The sequence below is a fragment of the Oenanthe melanoleuca genome, chromosome 2 (genome assembly GCF_029582105.1).
Source record: "Oenanthe melanoleuca isolate GR-GAL-2019-014 chromosome 2, OMel1.0, whole genome shotgun sequence".
Taxonomy (NCBI): Eukaryota; Metazoa; Chordata; class Aves; order Passeriformes; family Muscicapidae; genus Oenanthe; species Oenanthe melanoleuca.
This window is the reverse complement of record NC_079335.1, coordinates 49,792,883-49,812,273: the sequence shown is the minus strand read 5'-3', so window position 1 is coordinate 49,812,273 and position 19,391 is coordinate 49,792,883. Positions and strand designations below refer to the sequence as shown.

General features: G+C 41.2%; 1 long non-coding RNA gene across 4 annotated transcripts in view; it reads left to right on the top strand.

Moving 5' to 3' along the window:
* Nucleotides 1–1,299: 1,299 nt before the first annotated feature.
* The window catches only part of LOC130250201 (uncharacterized), a 34,777-nt gene continuing 16,685 nt past the window's right edge, over nt 1,300–19,391 (top strand). The window contains exons 1-4 of one of the 4 annotated variants that reach the window (XR_008839932.1): nt 1,300–1,414; nt 1,981–2,126; nt 16,368–17,523; nt 18,574–19,019. This is a non-coding gene — a long non-coding RNA (uncharacterized LOC130250201). Of the gene's footprint in view, nt 1,415–1,980; nt 2,127–16,367; nt 19,020–19,391 lie in introns of those variants that run through there. The other 3 variants (XR_008839933.1, XR_008839934.1, XR_008839931.1) reach the window with 3 other exon arrangements.

Below are 19,391 nucleotides of genomic sequence, written 5' to 3'. Positions count from 1 at the left end.
AACAGTATCTGGAATCATCTCTGCCTGCATATAGCAATGGTTTAAGGTTCCTGCATGTTGTGGCAAAGGGGTTGGGGGAATGGCAGCTGCCTCCATCACTTATAAACATATCATTAAAATTACCCATACTCAAAGAAGAAATTTTGCAATAAAACATGTTTTTAAAGCAGCTTGATATAGACTAGATTCAGCTTGTCTGTGAGACACTGGCAAAACCATAGCATTTTCAGAAAACAGGTTTTTGCTTCTCAGATGTTCTGCCTCTTTTAGTCTGTTCAATGGAAATGACAGTTCAGGGTGAACCGGCAAAAAGTTATTTAGTCTAGATCAAAGGTTAAATTTTCAGCTCCCCTCTCTAATAATAAATAAAGTTTTGAAAACATGCTTTGGAAATGATATTTTGTGAAATGAATTTCAAGGTGGCCTTTTAGGGTACTCAGAATTACACGAGCCAATGTGACACACATTGTGTAGGAAAGGAAAAGAAAGAGCTCGTCTATAAGGGATTTAAGTAAGCTTATAAAAACTGCTCATGTTGAGTTGCTTTTTTTTCTCCAGCTGAATTCCTGCTCAGTTGCAGTTTACCAGTGAGGTTCTCCTCAAATTAAATCTACACTTTTCTGTGCAAGGGAAGGGAAAAAATAATAAATCAAAACTAATGAGATATTCTTTATACTATTGACGTCTTTGTTTTTTCTTCCTGCGTCACTGCTAGATTTGAAAGGCAAAAATAAGGAGTGAAACTGAATGTGAAAAATGAAAACTGCCCACCTGGTGAAAAGAAGGGAAGGAGGAAATCAGAAGGGTGAGTTAGCAATTCCTTAAGCACATGTGATGTCTGTAATTTTCAGACTTGACAATTGCACTGAGACACAGAGAGGAAGGGAACTGATAAGGGGAGTGTTTGCTCTTTCACAGACAGACTAGTGAGAGAACTACATCAGCATTTTGCCCAGGCTGTGGGTAGCACATGCACAGCTCAACACAGGCACAGAATAGCAGCCACAGGAGGGAGGAGGATTCTCACCTGCTTTCCTCTCCTGTTCTCTCTGCCTTCCCTGCAGGGAGAATATTGACACAGCCCTTCCTTTCTCCAAGCTTAAAATCCAGTAGGTTAAAACATTTTGCCTATCCTTCTCTAGATGCATCCACAAAAGCCTGCAGGTAATACCTTTTTCCAGATTTTAAAATCATATTGTCCTATTGCCTTTTTTGCTCTGTGATTCTTTTGTCTCTCTCCTTCCCGAGCCCCTCCCTTAGCCCCAAGAATAACAGTGACTGGACTGAGCAAACATTAAAACAGACTTTGTACAGTTTGCTTTCAAATGCACAAAAAACCAAACCAGGAGACCAAAGATAAAAACTCATGTGTTTCTTTTCCCCCCTCTCTAATTGTAGGTGTTATTATGACAAGGTAGGTAAAATATTTTCTGATGGAGGTGTTATTTTCAAATTGATAATATCTGTAAGTTCAGACAGTGGTTGAGAAGTTGGCAGTCATCAGCTTCTGTGTGCTGGAGCACTGGCACATTAAGCAGAATGAGAAGTGCAAGGGTGCTGCTCTGAGCTGTGCTCATCCATATCATTACACATGATGAAGCTCACACATAGCCTTGCAGTTCTGCAAGAAGCCATATCAAGAGTTTGACTGTCACTAGACTGTACTGAATTTAGTGGGCCTTTTTGTTGCACTCACCTTACTGCTCGATTTTTCTTGTCTGGCAACTTCTGATTGTTATCCAGAGAGCCATTCTAATGTCTAAGAAATTAATTGATGCTATAGTCTTCCTAGCGTTTGTTTTCAGCTGCTATACTTAAATGATTATTTGTCTGGAGGCTGTTCTTCACATACAGAAATTTGAATAAAATTAACAGTAAAACCAGAACATTTTTTCACAAGTAAACCTTTGTAGTGAACAGAAAGACACTGAATATGATGTATAGCATTCTACATGGTTGCCAAATTTTTCTTCAATACAGGCATATATATCTAAAAGTCTTGGCATTACTTCAGAGATTGCTGCATACTCAGTTCTGCATTTAGTGGGGGCTGCAGAGCACCAATTCTCCACAAACCACCAACTGGCAGGAAGAAAACCCTCAATCCATCTTTTCTATAAGACCAGGTATGTAAATACATTCACTCATGACCAGAAAGCTCCTGTTATCCTGTTTAAGGATATTTGATTGCTGTTTCTGTCCACCTATCTCAACAATTAGCTCTCACTCTGTAAGGATCATCCTTTGTTTTGCCTGAGATGCATGTCTGTGGGTGCAGTAGAGAATTGGTATACACAAGACATAAGAAGTGAAACATCAACCTGTATTTTTGATGAGGCAGTGCAGAAGATGTGGATTTAGGTCTAAGTCCAAGAACAAAGAGATTTTGTAAGTAGCTTGGGTGAAAGAAAACTCTTTCCCTTGCACTTTCAGTTATTTTCTTTCAGGACTCAAAGGATTGCTGTCTGGAGCCATCAAAAATTCTTCTCTTATATGACAGATGAGAACTAGAAGCAGAATTTCTATTGGCAGACTGACTCATCTGGCTTCCCCAAACAGGAACATATCTTTGTAGCCACTCTTACTATATATTTGGTGCCTATAACATGTAACTGTGTTGTTAAGACCATGTGTCTTGCCTTGTTATGTTGCAGACTTTTCAGGAGACTCAATCAGTGCAAAAATACACTCTGACCTAGGACCTCCTGGCTTTCACTTTCAGAATACCTGGCCAAGGTTTAAAAAGTAACTATTCCTCATAATAATTCATTATAAGTTGAGGACAGGAACATATATTCTTCTGGCAGCCATTACAAGTATAATATGCTGTACTTTGCAGCATGGAGAGAAAGGACAGTGTACCAACTGGTGACAAGATCTGACCCTTCCATCAAAGAAAAACTGATTATCAGTGAATTTTTCATTTGTCTGTGTAACATTCAAGACACCAATTAACTACCTGTCTTTCTCCTATTAGCAACATCTACTCTGTGCTCTGTAGGAAAAGAGTCTTAGTCAAAATTAACAAGGCACAAAGCAGAGTTGGATAGCAATTAGCAGACAGTGTCATTGCCATATCTTCCTAATAAGATGAAACAATAGAGAAGGAAATGTGTTCTGTGCATCTAATGGATGCTGTAGATCAAATAACATCTCAGAGATTTCTGAAGCAGTGTAAACAGAATGACTCCCTGTTGTGAAGAGTCATCTTGGATCAATGGTAGGACTGGAATAATCACTGGCATGTAACTGATGTGGGGAAGGGAAAAATACAGCATACTGAATTTTGTGTTATCAGATGAATGGCTTCATTTGAGCCTGCAAGAGTGTTTGACCAACTCTGTACTGGACAGGAGACAGGCACTAATGGGGCTGGTTTGTTTTTGCAGATAGATGTCTACAGTTCCACCCTTTCTGCCTCTTGTTGTCCAACCTCAGCCCAAGATCAACATGATTCAAAAGCAGATTTCATTTATCTGTCATCCACATGTGCTCCTTTAGGGGAGAGAGGCTTAAATAAATGGTCTGGGTTTTGAGGTCATCTCTGTAACAGGATTAAAAATATTAACTGGCTCATAAATTTGTTTTACCAGGGTAGCGTTGCCTGACTGAGCCTGTATCATTTTTATTGCTAGCTACAGTTATGTTTATTGACAGACAAGGATTATAAAATGATGACACAAAGCAGTAGTTATTCTGGGATCCAGCAGGAACAATAAATTCTCTGCCTCCAGTTCTGGAAATGTTTCAAGGCTTTTTCTTCATGAATCGTTACTCTATAAAGCCACAGTATTTTCTTGACTAACATTACTCATTTGCTTCACCTGTGTTGCTCCAATCAGTACAACAGAAACGCAGAAGAAAGTGGTATAACGCTACAAAATTTACAAAGCCTTAAGTACACAGACCTGAAATTATATTTTTTCTGTAAATCTTAGTTGACAACATCAACAGCAGCATTTCTTCTGTCTGGGGATATTTCAGTACACAAAAACAAGTAGCAAAAAGGCAAACAAGAAAACTTGGTAAACATTATGAACTTCAGTTGGGAAAAAAAAAAAAAAAAATCTAAGCTTTTAAATACACAACAAAATGACACAAAATCAAACATACATCAGAAGTCTGTTGAAGCCCAAGTTTTAAAATGTTAGTTATGTGCTTTAATGACAATAAGAAATTGGAGGACATTTGCTGCCCACTGCAAAAAATGATACTGAGGTGGCCTGCTCCACTTTCAGCCTGTTTCAGATATCAAGTTTTTCAAGCATCTATCATTTATCTTATCTTCCTTTTGCCCTTTGTTTGTTTACATCTTTCCCATAGCTTGAAGCCTGAAACTTCACTCTAAATGTGGCATCACTGGTCTCAATAGCGAGATTGATACTGGAGCACAGAAGGTTGAGGCTGCAAAGGACCTCTGGAGGTCATCCTGACAACCTCTCTGCTCAAGCAAGGTCATCTAGAGCCACCTACAGCCTCTTACCCTTCACAAATGAAATTTAATTTGTCTAGGAAAAAGAATCTTTTTTTAACATAGTAGTGTCACACTGTTGCCACTGTCTTTGTCCCCCAGACTTCTAACTCCTACTCTGCCTTATACTGCTTCCTAAGTGTTCTCTCCCCAGTTTCATATATGCAAAGCACTTCTATTGCAATTGCATGTGCCTCTATCAAATTTCCATCAGCTGAATTTGGAACAATTTCCTATTTTCTGGAACTCCTTCCAAATTCAAAAGCATCCTCATGATTTCATCATCCAGATCATTGATCAACAAAGGATTGAATATAAATGGACTCAGAAATACACAATTTCAAATGTCCTCCCAGTTTGACAAAAAAACCCCAAAACAAACAGTGATAGTTTCTCTTTGATTTTGTTTTCTCAAGCAGCTGTGAGCCTTCTCTGCAGTGATTTAATCATATACCATAATTTGCTTATGAGAATGCTCTGTAGGAGACTCAAGAGCCTTACTGAAGCCAAGATAGATCACATCTACTGCTTCCCCCTTATTCACTTATCCTGTCAAAGAAAGAAATTAGATTGGTTTGATACAATATGTCCTTGACAAATTCTCATTCACTAGACTGTTATTACCCTCGAGGTGTTCATAAATTGATTGATTGATCCTCCACCACACCGCTTCAGTTCAAGGAAAATCACTTCACCAGCATCTACTCTGATGTGCAGATAATTGTGCTCAGTTCTGTGATTTCAAATCTACTTCTGCAGGTTTGGTGCTGTGTTTCCAAAAAGGCATCCTACCTTGGCCATGTGTTCTCTGCAGCCCCAAAGCTAACCAGGTTAAATGAGCTTTACCTGCCACACTCAAGGGCACCAGAACTGCGAGCACTACCTGTGCTCATAAGAATATCATGCACCTCTAAATGAGCTCTCTTTACTGCACTATCAAACATCAAATCACAGCCTGTTGATGAGAGTGACCTGCCACTTCTGGGGTTCATGCTACTGTGGTGCAGGAGTAAGAATATTTTGTACATTTATGAAGAGCTAACACAGTAAATGGTGTTATTTGTAAACAATATTTGCAATTTATGCAAATGAAGCTGCATAGAATGGCTTCATCTCCTTTTTTTTTTTTTTTTCCCAGGAAGGGAGCAGAGTTTCAGTTTTCTAAGCCATTTGACCCTGAGGCTTACATTTGGAATTCCATGCTGATAGACACTACATAATTATTATTTTAATTAGAAAAGCTGCAAAAGATTCTACTGTTCTCTTAATTCAAATGTTATAGCTGCCACATAGGGCTTAGTTCTACAGTGGTTTCAGCACAGACTTACACTGAGCACAGCTGGCTTTTTGCTCAGAACAAGATCAATGTTTTGGTGTAGCATCCTCACAATGCAAAATTAGCTAACCAAAAGGCTGTTTGAACCCAAATTGACCACAAGTACACTCCACTACTAAACAAAGGAAATTTGACTTTTACACTTACAACTGAAAAATATTTTATTAAAATTGTGAACATACACAGAGACCTAGTTTTCTAAAACTCCAGCAACTAAGGAAGGGTAGTTTGAGTTCAGTGTGAGATGATCTCAGTGAGCTCAGTGTGAGGTGAGCTTCAGTCACAGTCTTGTCCTCATTCTTGTTTGATCTTGGTCCCCTGTTAGGTTCTGTCATTGCAAAGCTTATGCACAGAAATTCAGCAGGACCACACTCACTAGGAACTAAGGTTTTTAGAATTCCAGTACCTGCTTCCTATTTGTGAATCAGAAGAAAATATTACATTCCTACATCACTTTTTGAAGAAATGAGAACATCTCTAAGGGCCAGAGAAGTACCAAAATAATAGACTATTTGTTTCAAAGATAATGCAAAGCATTGAATAGGTCATTATGGAATAATTTAATTTGAAGAAACATTACCACAGAGCAAAATGAATAGATTAATTTTGCTATTTGTTGTCTTTCTCTCTTTGGAAACATATAAAAGATACCATTTGTAGAATGATAACATTTTTTTATTCCATCATCTACTGGTGCAAATATATCCATTTTCTTCATGTTATAAGCAGTTAAATTTCTCTGAGTATTTATACACATCTGTGAAAAAAAGACATCTACCTTAAGATTTACCTTTTCCATCCATCACTAAGGGTATTGTGTTTAGCACAGGGATACAGCAGGATGCCTGAGGTGAGTTTCATCCCAGCTTACATGTCCACATATTGTTATACAGAGCCCTGCTGCTAACATAAGGTGGAAGCAAAACAAGTTCTAAAACACAGCACTGAACCTGCACCAGCAAAGCTTCCCCTCTCATCAGCTGCTCTGGGCCCAGGCTGCAATGGGGCTGGGCAGCTTGCTCTTCTTTTCCATGCAAACCTACCCCAGGAACATTTGCATCACTGTTTTCATGTTCCTGCAATTTAAAAATGCATTCCAGCTAAATTACCTATTAATTTTAATATGAGACTTGGACTGCATCTTAGTTCTCTGCCATAGTTTTATCTTGGAAACAGCAACAAAATGACTTTTCTTTGTGGCTCTGTAAGTACAGCTAGCTAGGAAAATTGTTCCCAGGGCTGTGTATGCCCCTTTTGACACTGCCAAGGTTACTTGTGAATAAGAATCATGTTTGTTTCTGCTACATCAGAAAACAATTAATCTTCATTGTTTGCCAACCAGGAGTAATCAAAAGCAGTTGGGAAATTAACTGTATTTTCTGGTACATATGAAAATATACAGAAACAAAAGCAAAAATGCAAACTACAACAGAGGAAAACTCCTTGACTGACTCTTGCAGGAAAATAAAGGTCTAGGCATTTTTCAAACAGATTTTTTTTTCCCTATCTTTTCAGTGAAGACATATTTGATGGGGAAAACTCCAGATGTATGGTAGAGTGAGACAGAATACTGTGGAAACAGTTAAGGTCAGAGTGCATATACAAGAGCTGTTTTATTTGCTTAGGTTTGATTTTCAAAGGTGGTTTTAACAATACCAATGGGGAAATTTAGCTCCTTTTTAGTAGAATGGAGGAGAAGAGTATGGCTATGAGTAACCAGGAATGCACATTTAACATACTGACACAGTGCTCACCACAGTAATTACAGGGATAGACAATTATCTAGGTTTGAACAGAGTATGGAAATCTAAAGAGTTGAACTGCTGGCTATATTAAACTGAGATATAGAAACAGGAAAGGATTTCTAAGTCAAAAAATTAGGCACAGATCTGCCCAAAATAGAAAACACTGAACAGAAACTAAAATCCATCTGGTCCAGAGGAATCCTGAGCAGGTACCTGCTTTTCAGACAATTAGCAATAAAGAATAATTTTCAGGCTGTATGCCAAACCATCCAAGGCTCCTCCAGTTGGGACCCAGAACCTGATAGCTCAGGTGAGGAGCTGAGTTTTCTTTCTGAGAAATCACAAGGAGATGTTCCTACCAGGCAATAGCATCTGCCCAAGAATTGGGCTCAGGGGCTTGCCAAGCCTGGAGGAAGAGGAAGGGGAGAGAAGAGGGGGAGCAGGGAGGGTGGAGAGCAGCTTTTAAAAGGAAGCAAGGACACTCTGTATTTCAGTGGGACACAGTGCAGAACCCAGAGATGCACTTGTCTTTTAAAGGAATTAGACTCTTGATTAGAGTTTGGATCTCAGTGTAAAATGAGTAAGAACTGAGCCAAACTTCCTGGCCAAAAAACAGCCCAGCAAGTTTAGATACTGCTGGCCAGCTGCCATGCAGGTTTTAAAAAATAAGAAGTTATAGTTCTAGATTTATTTACATGAACATGCCAGATTACAAGGCCCTGCACTACACTAGCCCACTCCAGTCTTCTCTGCTGCAACCCAGGTGAGGTTTCTTCTCCTGCATGTGGTGTGTGTTTACTACAGGGACCCTGTATCCCTTTAGCTCTGTCATAAGTTCATTTAACAGAGAACATTCAGGTATAGATAGGCTTTTGAAAAACTAAACCAAAATTTAATTTGTTTTTTTTTAAAATCACAGATTTTGAAAGGTAAATCTATCAATTTTAATATGTCAACTCACCAAAACAAAATATAATTTGGGAAAAACCCAAACACACTGCCAGTCAAATCAAAATAATTCAGTTTGTAGTAAATTGCAGCAGGACAACAGACTGCCTTTCTTAGACTCAAATTCTAGGCTAGAATTATGCACATTGTTAAAACTTCTTTCTATGTGTAAGCTTTTCTACAGAATTTATCCTGGAGTATCTAAACCTTGTGCAGCTGCTCCCTCACTGCTCTGTGATTATCTGAGAAGCCAGCTGAAAGCTCATTTTAAGGCTTCTCCTTTCTTGTGAGGTATTGCTTTACTGTAGTTATTTAACAAAATGCTGTGTGTGGCAAAAAGAGTTGTTCCAGAACCTAAACAGAAATACCCTTGTAAAAGTATTTAAAGCCACAGGCCAGCCATTCAGCTGCTCACCAGTGCTTGTGATCTCCATCCATGTGGCTCCCATGGGTGCCAGGGTGGTGCAGAGTTCCATGGGCACAACGAGGGATTCGAAATGGGGGACAAGGCATAGAAAATGTGAGAGAGCACACTGGTGGCTAGAGGGGTGCTTGAGGTGAGTGCAGAGAGGGGCAGCACACAGCTGTGCAGAAGCAGCCCTTTGCAGCTGAGGCACCCTGGACTGTGACACGGTGACAATGAGTTATCCTACGCTAATTATCCCAAACCAACAAATACCCAACACTCCAACCAGAGCTCTGGTGGGTCTGTGCAGCAGGCTCGGGCAGGGGATGGTCTCTCTGCATCCAAGGGAGCAACACAGTCAAAAGCCAAGAAAAAGGGGAAATGCAAGAAGCTTTAGAAATAAGTAGATCTGCAGATTAAACCAGTGCAAGGTCCTTGCTCTGCTGCCAAAGCACAGCTCTACCAGGAAGCCTTGTGCTGTTTACCTTACCTACTGCACGGCAAAATTTTCTCTAGGTGACCGCTTAAGGAGGCAAAAAAAAAAATTCTTAAGGAAAAATTTCCTTCAAAGAAAGCAAGGCATAGCAACTCAACAGGCTGGGAATGCTTAGGGACAGTCTGTTAGGACAGATGGCTGCTTAACAAGAAAGGTCTCTTGACCAGGTTTTTCTGTCTGCTTTCCAGGTCCCTGCATGTAAGGAAGCAGATTACACGAGCTGTTTCATATGTGTATCGATTTGCCAGTGGGGAGAGAGAAAACTCCATCTTTGATAAAGAGTTTGATTTGATGATCATTTACAGACCACACCACATGAAGTCTTGACACTGTTTCTTCACCCTAATTACTTTGTGAGCCATCTGGTGCACCTGCTGCTGCAGGGAGGCAGGAATAACAGTTTTACACCCTCCCTCCCTCCCTTTTCTTTTCCTTTTTATCACACTGAGATAGATCTTTTAGGTGAACATCCACCTGACGTGGCCAGACAGTGCAGATGTAGAGGCAGGTGCAAACTCGGTCAGCCATGCCTCCAGATGGCTCTTCCTTATTAAGGCAGCCAAAGCAATAACCACAGACAAAGGGCCTCCAAGGAAAAAAAACACCAAGACCATCCTGCAGGAAAACACTAGGTTCATGAGGATCCCAAAGATGTAATCAGCCTTGAATCTATGGTGAAAACAGAGCTGGTCAAGTCCCCTTGAAATCTGGATGAAATGACAGAGTGCTAATTGAGCAATTGCAAAAATGGTTAAAATGCAATAGAGTCTCCTGAAGGCTGATTACATAAGTGCCAGCAGCTCGATGCCAAGATAAAAGCCATGGGTTCCTTTTCTCCTGCTGAGCTATCCAGTCTGCAACAGAGAAAACTAAGAGACAAAAGCAACAGGATATTTTATATTCTGTTCTTTTAAATCATAGAGGTATCACACTTCCAGTGGCTGATCTCCAAGCAAACAAACAAGAGAAAAAAATGAAGAAATTGTGCCCTCCCTCAACCTCTCCTTTTAATATCTTTAATTACTGGCCCACAAGGTGTGAAAGTTCAAAGGAATGAGTTTCAGGTTTGGGAAACTGCCTTACTTAATAAGATCATTTGGGAAGAATAAGCTCACAGGAGTCCAGAGGCCACCTCTGCTCAATTGAATGAGCTCCCACTTGTTAACCTGAGTGCTCAGTAGGAAAAAGGCACCAGGAAAAAAATAATCTTTTTCAACCAGATATTCCAATATACCTCCTTCAGGACTATCACATATGAGTTGAGGTTTTTCCTGCCTTGAGGGACAGCACAAAAAGGTCCCCTCTTCTTCAGTGATCATTCCAATAGCCATGCTGCCTGAGTGTTCCACTGAGCAGAATTAATTGCTGCTTTCCACCTGTATTTTCTTGAGAGGATTTGTGGCAGAGTGCCCAGCAGACACTATGCTTCTGAGGACACTGGAGCCAAAAAAACAGCATGCAAAAGTGATGGGAGGTGCAAATCCACAGGCAAGACTCCCTTGGCCATGCTGCTAGCAACACACATAAAACCTTCAGGCTTGGCTGAGGAGCAGACTTAGCCCTGCTTCAGTCCCTGTGCAAAGTGAGAGTGTAATCTGGGGAACTTCACAGTGGTAGATCTTAGTGAGAGGAAGGATTGCAATGCACAAATCATGCTAAGCTCCCCAGTTCCAGTTCTCAATAACTGTGGAAATGGATTAGGTGTATGTCTCCTCTGACAGGCGGTCTCTGAATTCTCCTGCCTGGAGGGGTCTTTAAAGCCTGAGGCATCTATGCCATCAGCCCAAAGACTTTCATCACCATGAAGGCAATGAGATCCCAAACCTGTCTTAAAATCCCTGAGATGCACTAGAGAATCAAATCAATTGCATCTCTCATCTGTCTGACCAATATACTTTGTCCAGCTTGCTTTCTTTCTCAGTGGTTTGCTCACATGCTTCTGAGGCAGATAAAGGTATAGTTTGACTTTCCAAAGAGTATTCCTCTCCTCTCCTCTCCTCTCCTCTCCTCTCCTCTCCTCTCCTCTCCTCTCCTCTCCTCTCCTCTCCTCTCCTCTCCTCTCCTCTCCTCTCCTCTCCTCTCCTCTCCTCTCCTCTCCTCTCCTCTCCTCTCCTCTCCTCTCCTCTCCTCTCCTCTCCTCTCCTCTCCTCTCCTCTCCTCTCCTCTCCTCTCCTCTCCTCTCCTCTCCTCTCCTCTCCTCTCCTCTCCTCTCCTCTCCTCTCCTCCACAAATCAATCACAGGCAAAGAGAAAGGCAGGAGTGGCCTGGGGAACTTGTGCATTGAACCTTTTCATGAAGGTGTCTGTCACTGCCATAAATACCCTCTGCCAGTTCAGAAACCTTGTGAATTAATATTATTTCTAGAATTTAGAACTAAGAGTCTTGTCCTTGGACCAGTACCTCCTTCACAAACCCACAACTGCGAGACAGCTCCCTGACACAGGAGCTATAAATGCTGCATATTAAGCAGCAGATGGAGAAGAGGAGTGTCAGGAAGCAGTAAGAACTTCCCCACCAGCCTGATAGACACTGTTCTTAGCAGAGCAAAACCTGACTGTTGCCAAGTTTTTTGCCAAGGTATGTTGGCAAAGACATAAGAAAAGGGAGAGTTTTACTGAGATTTTGAAGGAGGATAATGCAAGTAAGATAAGAACTATATTCTGGATGATCAAACTTTTTCAAAAATTCTTTTCAAAACAAAACCCAGGGACAGCAAAGCTACTTCTTAAGTCCTGTACTCTGTTGCATGGTGAGAACAAGACTTTTCCTTAACCCACTGTTTTATTTATTGCTCATTCAGTTTGCTAGCCACATATAAAGCTAAACCTCTGCCAGTCTTCCTGGAAATGAAGCCAGTTAAACCACTGAAGAGATATATTTAGGACAGAGGAGTTGTAGGGGACAGCTGGAGCATATCTTATACTCCTTTACTGTGGCACTCTTTAGTCTTGTCACTGGGCCCAGGGTGAAATATCTGGTGCTCATATTTTAATGAATGACAGCCAGGCAAATTCAAGTCATGAAGTTGAGATCAGGTCTTCCTCAACAAAAAAATAATCTGGCTAAACCTGTGTATGGTTTGGTCTATAAATATATTGTCCTGTTAACAATCTCACCCAAAGGCAGCCTTAAAACTGGAACAATTTGTTTTTCTGAAATCAGGGCTTGAAGTGAGTGCTGGGATTTGGATGTAAAATCCAAGGACAATGTCTATGTCTTTTTGATGCTAAAGATTCATGGGGTAATTTCTGAATTCACTGAGGGGTAGTTATCACTGATGCTGGGATTTTCATGGCAGGACTGTGCTCTGTAGGATGTTTTATAATGTTGTCTCTTTTCTGGGCTCACTGTGATCTACAGTACATGTATGTCAATTCACATCCTGCATTCTGAACAGCCTGCATTGGCAGCAAAACAAATTTTACATCACATATTTGTGATATAAATCAAGCATTCCAGCATTTCTTTAATGGCAAATCTGAGGCTCATAGCCAGAAAAGGGAACATCAGGATACCCCTTTCAGGACAAAAAGATGATTCTTGCAGCATCTTATCCCCAAATCCAAATTTCTTCTTCTCTGTTTTAAAGCTGAATTTCAATTTGGAAACGCAGAATGACAGGGCTAAGTGAGAGCCTTTGCAATACACTGCCATTTGCAAGAAGCAGAAAAAGACCTTGCTTGCTTGGCTGAAGCAACCCAACTCCATAAGAGGGCAGCATAAGAAATGAGCATTGAAAATGACTCAGAAATTGTTTTCAGTATCATTGATATAAAACTTTGCACAGAGGTAAGGTTCTCAGTGGTTTCAGGGGACAAGCTCTCCATGGAGCAAGGTTTCAGGGATTGCACTGATGCCTGAAGGATTACTGAATACAGGAATTTGCCCTTTGACACTCCACTCGCACTGGATTTTCTGTCTAAACCCATGATTTCGTGGGTGGATCCTGATTTATACCTCTGTGATTAAAAGGGAGCTGAAGCCATTGGTGGAATGAACAAAGTCTTAGGTCAGTGGTGGTCCTGCCTGTGTGAGAACTGCAGGTCAGTCTGTGTAACACTGGCATTTGATGAGCAAGTTACCTTTATTTATAACATGGTACAGCAGGACGTGTTGCTGTGACTGACTTACAACAGCTGCAAGGTCAGAAGTTTGATATGCTGAGGGGAAAGTGTCCTGGCAATGTATATCTGAAGATTCTGTTGAATCAGGGATATGTAAAAGGTTAAATGGGGCAAGTCTAGATTTCTGGACTTTTTTATATCTCCAACTAGCTTTTTAGAAACACCCTTGGAGGATCCTAAAGAGCATTTTCTATAGCAGAGTGCTGAATTCACCCTTTTTGCCACCTTCTCTGACCTTTTTACCATCTCCTTGCTTCTGCTTTGTAAAATAAGAACCACTGAAACAACCCTATCATTAAATCCACAGCATCTATTCCTTCATTGATTCTTGAGAGGCGTTAACAAGCTCAGCTAGGAACACATTTTAATAATTATACAGCTATAATTATCATTTTGGCTTTGCTAGGATTTTTGAAAGATAAATTGTGCAATCTATTTATAAGCTTGATAAGCAAGAGGACCTAGTGTCCTTTCCCTTTACTAAATCCATGGCAAGTCTCATATGCAGAGTGAAATCAACTAAAGGAACATCAAACAAAACAATGAGGCTTCTAATTAAGCATAATCTTGCAGTAGGTGGGTGCAAGAAATACTTTAGCAGTGAAGGGAAAGAAAACTCTGCCTTTTGCACATAAATACAGATATTTCAGTAAATACTTGGAAAATGATGATTTTCCATGAGTAGTCCCATCCACACTAACACTTATCCCAGGACAAATGCTGAAGGCAAAAAGCAACTCCAGGAATACTGTTGGAGGATATAATTTGAAGGAGATCTCTGTTTTACTCAGCTGGTTAGTTACATGATATTTATCTGCTCATTTGCAAAACCGGATTTTGTGAGCAAAAACAAATGGCAAAAAGTAGCAGGATAGACGTTGAGAAATGAAAACACAATTTCAAGGATGTCAGAGCTAGGGCTTTAAGTATGGAAGCAGCCCCAAAGACAAGGCTTATGGATGGGGTCCAGATAACTGTTTCCTAGCAACAGGAATGCTATTAAGGGGGATGATGAGGTCCAGTTTAATGCGTTTATCCAGCGCTTTGAAGGACAAGTAACATCAAATTCCTTATTTTGTACAGGGCTACTCAACCAGGTTCTGTAACTGTCCTTATAAGAGGAGTTTTTACAGAAATCAGTCCTGCATATATACCTCTATGTATCTGTATAAACTTATTAGTCCTTTTCTAGCAGAACATGGAAATAATCTTATTTATTGGGATACCCACTTTGTGTTATTAAATTAGATGTAGGACTGAAAATTAGTTAAACACAATTACATTACAATAAACTAAAATACCTTTTGGTTTTATTTCTGGGATATTTAGATGGGCTTACAAAAAAAGTCTGTCATAGTACTTACAAGTGTCTATTATAAAAGTTACTTTACAGACACAGCTTTAATAAAAAGAAGGCAAAAGGAGAGATTAACTCCACACAAATTTTTGTGAAGAAACTGGATAACTTGTTTAAAAACATTACATAATTCAGTAAAATTCTTTAGTCTTTGCTTAACAGCAGTATTTATGTATACATTGATGTGATTAACACCAAAGCCAGAACTGAATCAAAATATTGAGAAGCATGGAGGAAATTATATATTCAAGAACACTGAAAAAAGTTAGTTGCTGCATGTCATTGTGTTTATGTCAGTTCAGTCTTACTCTAATGAGCTTCAAATACAGAAAATTAATGATTACCATATTCCAGGTAGCCTCCCAAAACAACTGTATTGGGTTTTGTCCTGTTTTGGGACATGGCCAAGCTTTGGTATGGGGGAGTACAGGGGTGACTTCCGTGAGAAACTGCTAGAAGCTTCCCCCATGTGTGGCAGGGCCAATCCCTGGCAGCTCTAAAGCTGGATGTGCCACTGGCTGAGGCTGGGACAATTAGAAATGGAGGCATTGCCTCTTCAATAAAGTATTTAAGAAGAAGAAAAAAGTTATTGAACAGTTTTAATTGTGGCTGCAGAAGAGCAGTGTGAGAGTTTGTGAGAGGAACAACTCTGCAGACACCAAGGGCACTGCAGAAAGAGGAGGAATAGGTGTTCCTTGTGCTGGAGCTCAGATTCCTCTGCAGCCTGTGGTGCAGACCCTGTGTCCCTGGAGCCCATGGGGATCCATAGGGAAGCAGAGATCCACCCACAGCCCATGGGGATCCATAGGGATGCAGAGATCCACCCACAGCCCATGGGGATCCATGGGGATGCAGAGATCCACCCACAGCCCATGGAGATCCATAGGGAAGCAGAGACCCCCCTGCAGCCCATGGAGGAGCCCCACCTGAGCAGGTGGATGCCCAGAGGAGGCTGTGACCCTGTGGGAGAGGGGCCCTGCTCCCAGGCTGGAACAGCCTGTCCTTGGAGGACTGCAGACCGTGGAAGAGGGACTCACACTGCAGCAGTTTTGGGAGAACTGTTGTTCCTGGGATGGAGTCACATTGCAGCAGTTCACAGAGAGCTATTGCCCATGAGCTGGACCCATGCTGGAGGAGTTCATGGAGAGCTGTGTCCCATAGGAGGGACCTCAGAGTGGAGCAGGGGGATGACTCCTCTCCCTGAGCAGTGGGATAAACAACAGGTGATGAACTGACCATAACCCAGATTTTCTGTCTCCCTGCACCTCCGGAGTAGGAGATAGAGCTGGGAAGGAGGTTGGGGTAGGGGGAAGGTTTTTTTAAGATTTTCTTTTTCTTCTCATTATCCTGCGCTGATTTTGCTAGCAATAAATTCAATTGGTATCTGTAATTCAAGCCTGTTTTGCCTGAGATGGTATTTAGTGAGTGATCTCTCCCACGAGTTAACTCCTTAACCCTCATTCTATTTTCTCTCCCCTTTCCAGCTGCAGAGGGGAGTAAATTACCAGCTTTGGTGAGTGCCTGGCACCCAGCCAGCATCAACCCACTACATCAACCCTCAGAGGATTGCATTCTGATCTCCATGTCATATGACCTTTGAAAATTATTCTTCAAAATTTGGAGGAAAAGAGGACAAAACAAAATACGATTTGGTAACTTTTATTACTGTATTCTTTTGCAGCTCAGGTTCCAGTTAGTGCCTGATGTTTGTGGGTATTGCAGCACTGTATCAGAGGTTTGATTCTCCTTTTTGAGCATTTGGCAGATCCCTAGATCCAAACAACAAATTCCAAGTGCATTTCTTTTCACAGCCCAAAATAAACATGATGCAATGCTCTAAGATGAAAACATGATGCAATATCTTATGAGACCCACAGCCTTCCTCTGGGAAATTTTCTAAGTAATCCCTGGTAGAGAACTGGTTTGACATCTCTTGTTTCATTAGCTAACAGGTGCAGTGGTCTCAAAAGCAGCAGTTTTAGGCTAGAACTAGCAAAATTCCAAGGTTCTGCTATTGTAGCGAGACAACAAATTTTTTTTGCTTTCCCTCTATTTCCCTCAAAGTGAATTCTTGTCCAAGCCCACCCCCTGCCACCCACACTTAACAGGCAGTGGTCTCCATAAGGGCTGGAAAACTGATGCATCAGTGTCCCATCCCATTTGACAGGGGACCTCTGGAGCAGCCTGAGGAAAAGCCTGTGGGCAGGCTCTCCAGGTGGGCCTGCTGGGGTAATAAGCTGCCTAATGGCATACTAAGCAGCTGAGCAGCTGGGAGTGCTTGAGCCATCAATTCAGGAAACTCATAACGAAAGTATCTGCATTTTCACAAGCTCTGGGGATCACTTGTGCCACTTTTTGGGTTTCCTGTCAGGAATGGAATGACACAAAACTGGCAGCCATAGTGGAAATATAATTTCCCACCTAATTTGGCAGGTTTGAAAATCACAGAACCAAAGATTATTCTGAATTGGAAGGGACTCACAGGGATCATTGATGTCCAACTTCTGTCTCTGTACAGGACAGCCCAAGAATCACATCATGTGTTGAGGATATTTTTCCAAATGCTTCTTAAACTCTGTCAGGCTTGGTGCTGTGACCACTTCCCTGGACAGCCTGTTCCAGTGCTCAACCACCCTCTGGGTAAAGAACCTTTTTCTAATACCCAATCTAAACCTCCCCTGACACAACTTCATGCCATTCCCTTAGGTCCTGTCCCCACAGAGCAGAGATCAGTGTCTGCCCTTCCTCTGCCCCTTATGAGGAAGGTGTAACTGCAATGAGTCTCAGTTTCCCCATCTCCTGCTGCACAGACCCAGTGATCTCCAAACAGCTTCCACTCAAGTCCCTTCACCATCTTCATAGCTTTCCTTTGGACTCTTTGTAATAGTTTTATATCTTTTTTTTATATTGTGGCACCAAAACTGCCCCCAGCACTCAAGGTGAGGCCACCCCAGCTCAGAGCACAGCAGGACAATCCCCTCCCTTGCCTAGCTGGTGTTGCTGTGCCTGATTTACCCCAGGACAGGGTGGGCCCTCCTGGCTGCCAAGGCACTGCTGGCTCATGTTCAACTTGCCACTGACCAGGACCCCAGGTGCCTTTCCACTGCTCTCCAGCCTCTCATTCCCAGTCTATGTACCTCCAGGGTTTCCCCATGGCAGAATCCAGCACTTGTCTTTGTTAAAGACAATTTAGGGTCTTCATAGGGTTGGTAATTGCCCAGCCCTCGATTTTATTGAGGTCTCTCTGCAGGGCCTCTCTACCTTCAAAGGTGTCAACAGCTCCTCTCATTTTATATGATCTGAGAATTTATTTACCTCAGATTCCTGTGCCCAAGTTGAAGATGTTGAGGAGAGCTGGGTCGAGCATGGAGCCCTGTGGAACCCCACTAGTGACCAGTCACCAGCCTGATGTCACCCCATTCCCTATAACCCCTTATCCTGTGGTCACCTTTGCTTCTGAAAATGCCTCTGTGCTCTCTATACACCTCTCTGTGGAAGTCTGACTAGAAACCAGTTTAAATCAGTAAAGGATGGGGTAGCACCTTTACATACAGCAAAGCAACAGGCAGCTACTTTCAGAATATTTTAGTTATAGAAGTGAAGCATAGTTGTAATGAATTAATGTTTTTCTCTTTTATTGTGCTTGAAGAAGTTGTGTTTTTTGCCTGAAACAAATTATTTCTCTTAAAGGAAACCTGAGGTACAATTAAGGGACATACAGAGAAAGAAACATTCCAGCAGTGAAATCACTTTGCTGCTTTGACCCCATCTGCAAAATACCTTTGTATTACTTCTGTAACCTTCCCACAATGAAGAAAATCTCTACCCAACACACCTCTATGGAGAGCTTTAGAGACTTTAAGTTTTTAGTGAAATTTTTGGGACACCAATATGTAGGCTGTGTCATCACCAACAACAAAAGGAAAGCCAATATCTTTTTGTAGAGAAATAGATTTGATACTTGTTAGGGAATCTGCTGGTCTTATTACTGTTTTTCACTGCTTTCATCATCAAAAGCAAGGACTGTGCTACCATTTGATTTTACACCTGAGCACTTCCTCACAAAATTGTGGTGTTAATTTAAAATAAACCAAAGGAAGGAAAGAGTTGCTGGAGCCCTGAAGAAATAAACTGTACAAAACACACAAAGGGGTTTGCTTCTTTTGCTGTTCTAGTTAGGAACTGGGAGAGGTTGCTATGATCTGCTCTTCCTTAAGGACTGATGCTTGAAAAAATGACTATGCTTTCTACTACCTTTAGCTGGTTGTGCTATTTTTTTATTTTTTTATTTTTTTTTTTGTATGGTAGTAGAGAGAACTGAAACTTAAAAGATCTGAAGGTGTTAGGCTTAAGTCCCTGCTGAGTTGAATTCCTCACAAGAACACAGCAAGGAAATGCCAAATGAAGGGTTTTCTGTGTTTGACATTTTTACAGGTTGTTATAGAATAGTTTATAAAACATCAGATGTTAAATAATCTTTCATTTCCTCTGTTTGCTGCCTAACCCAT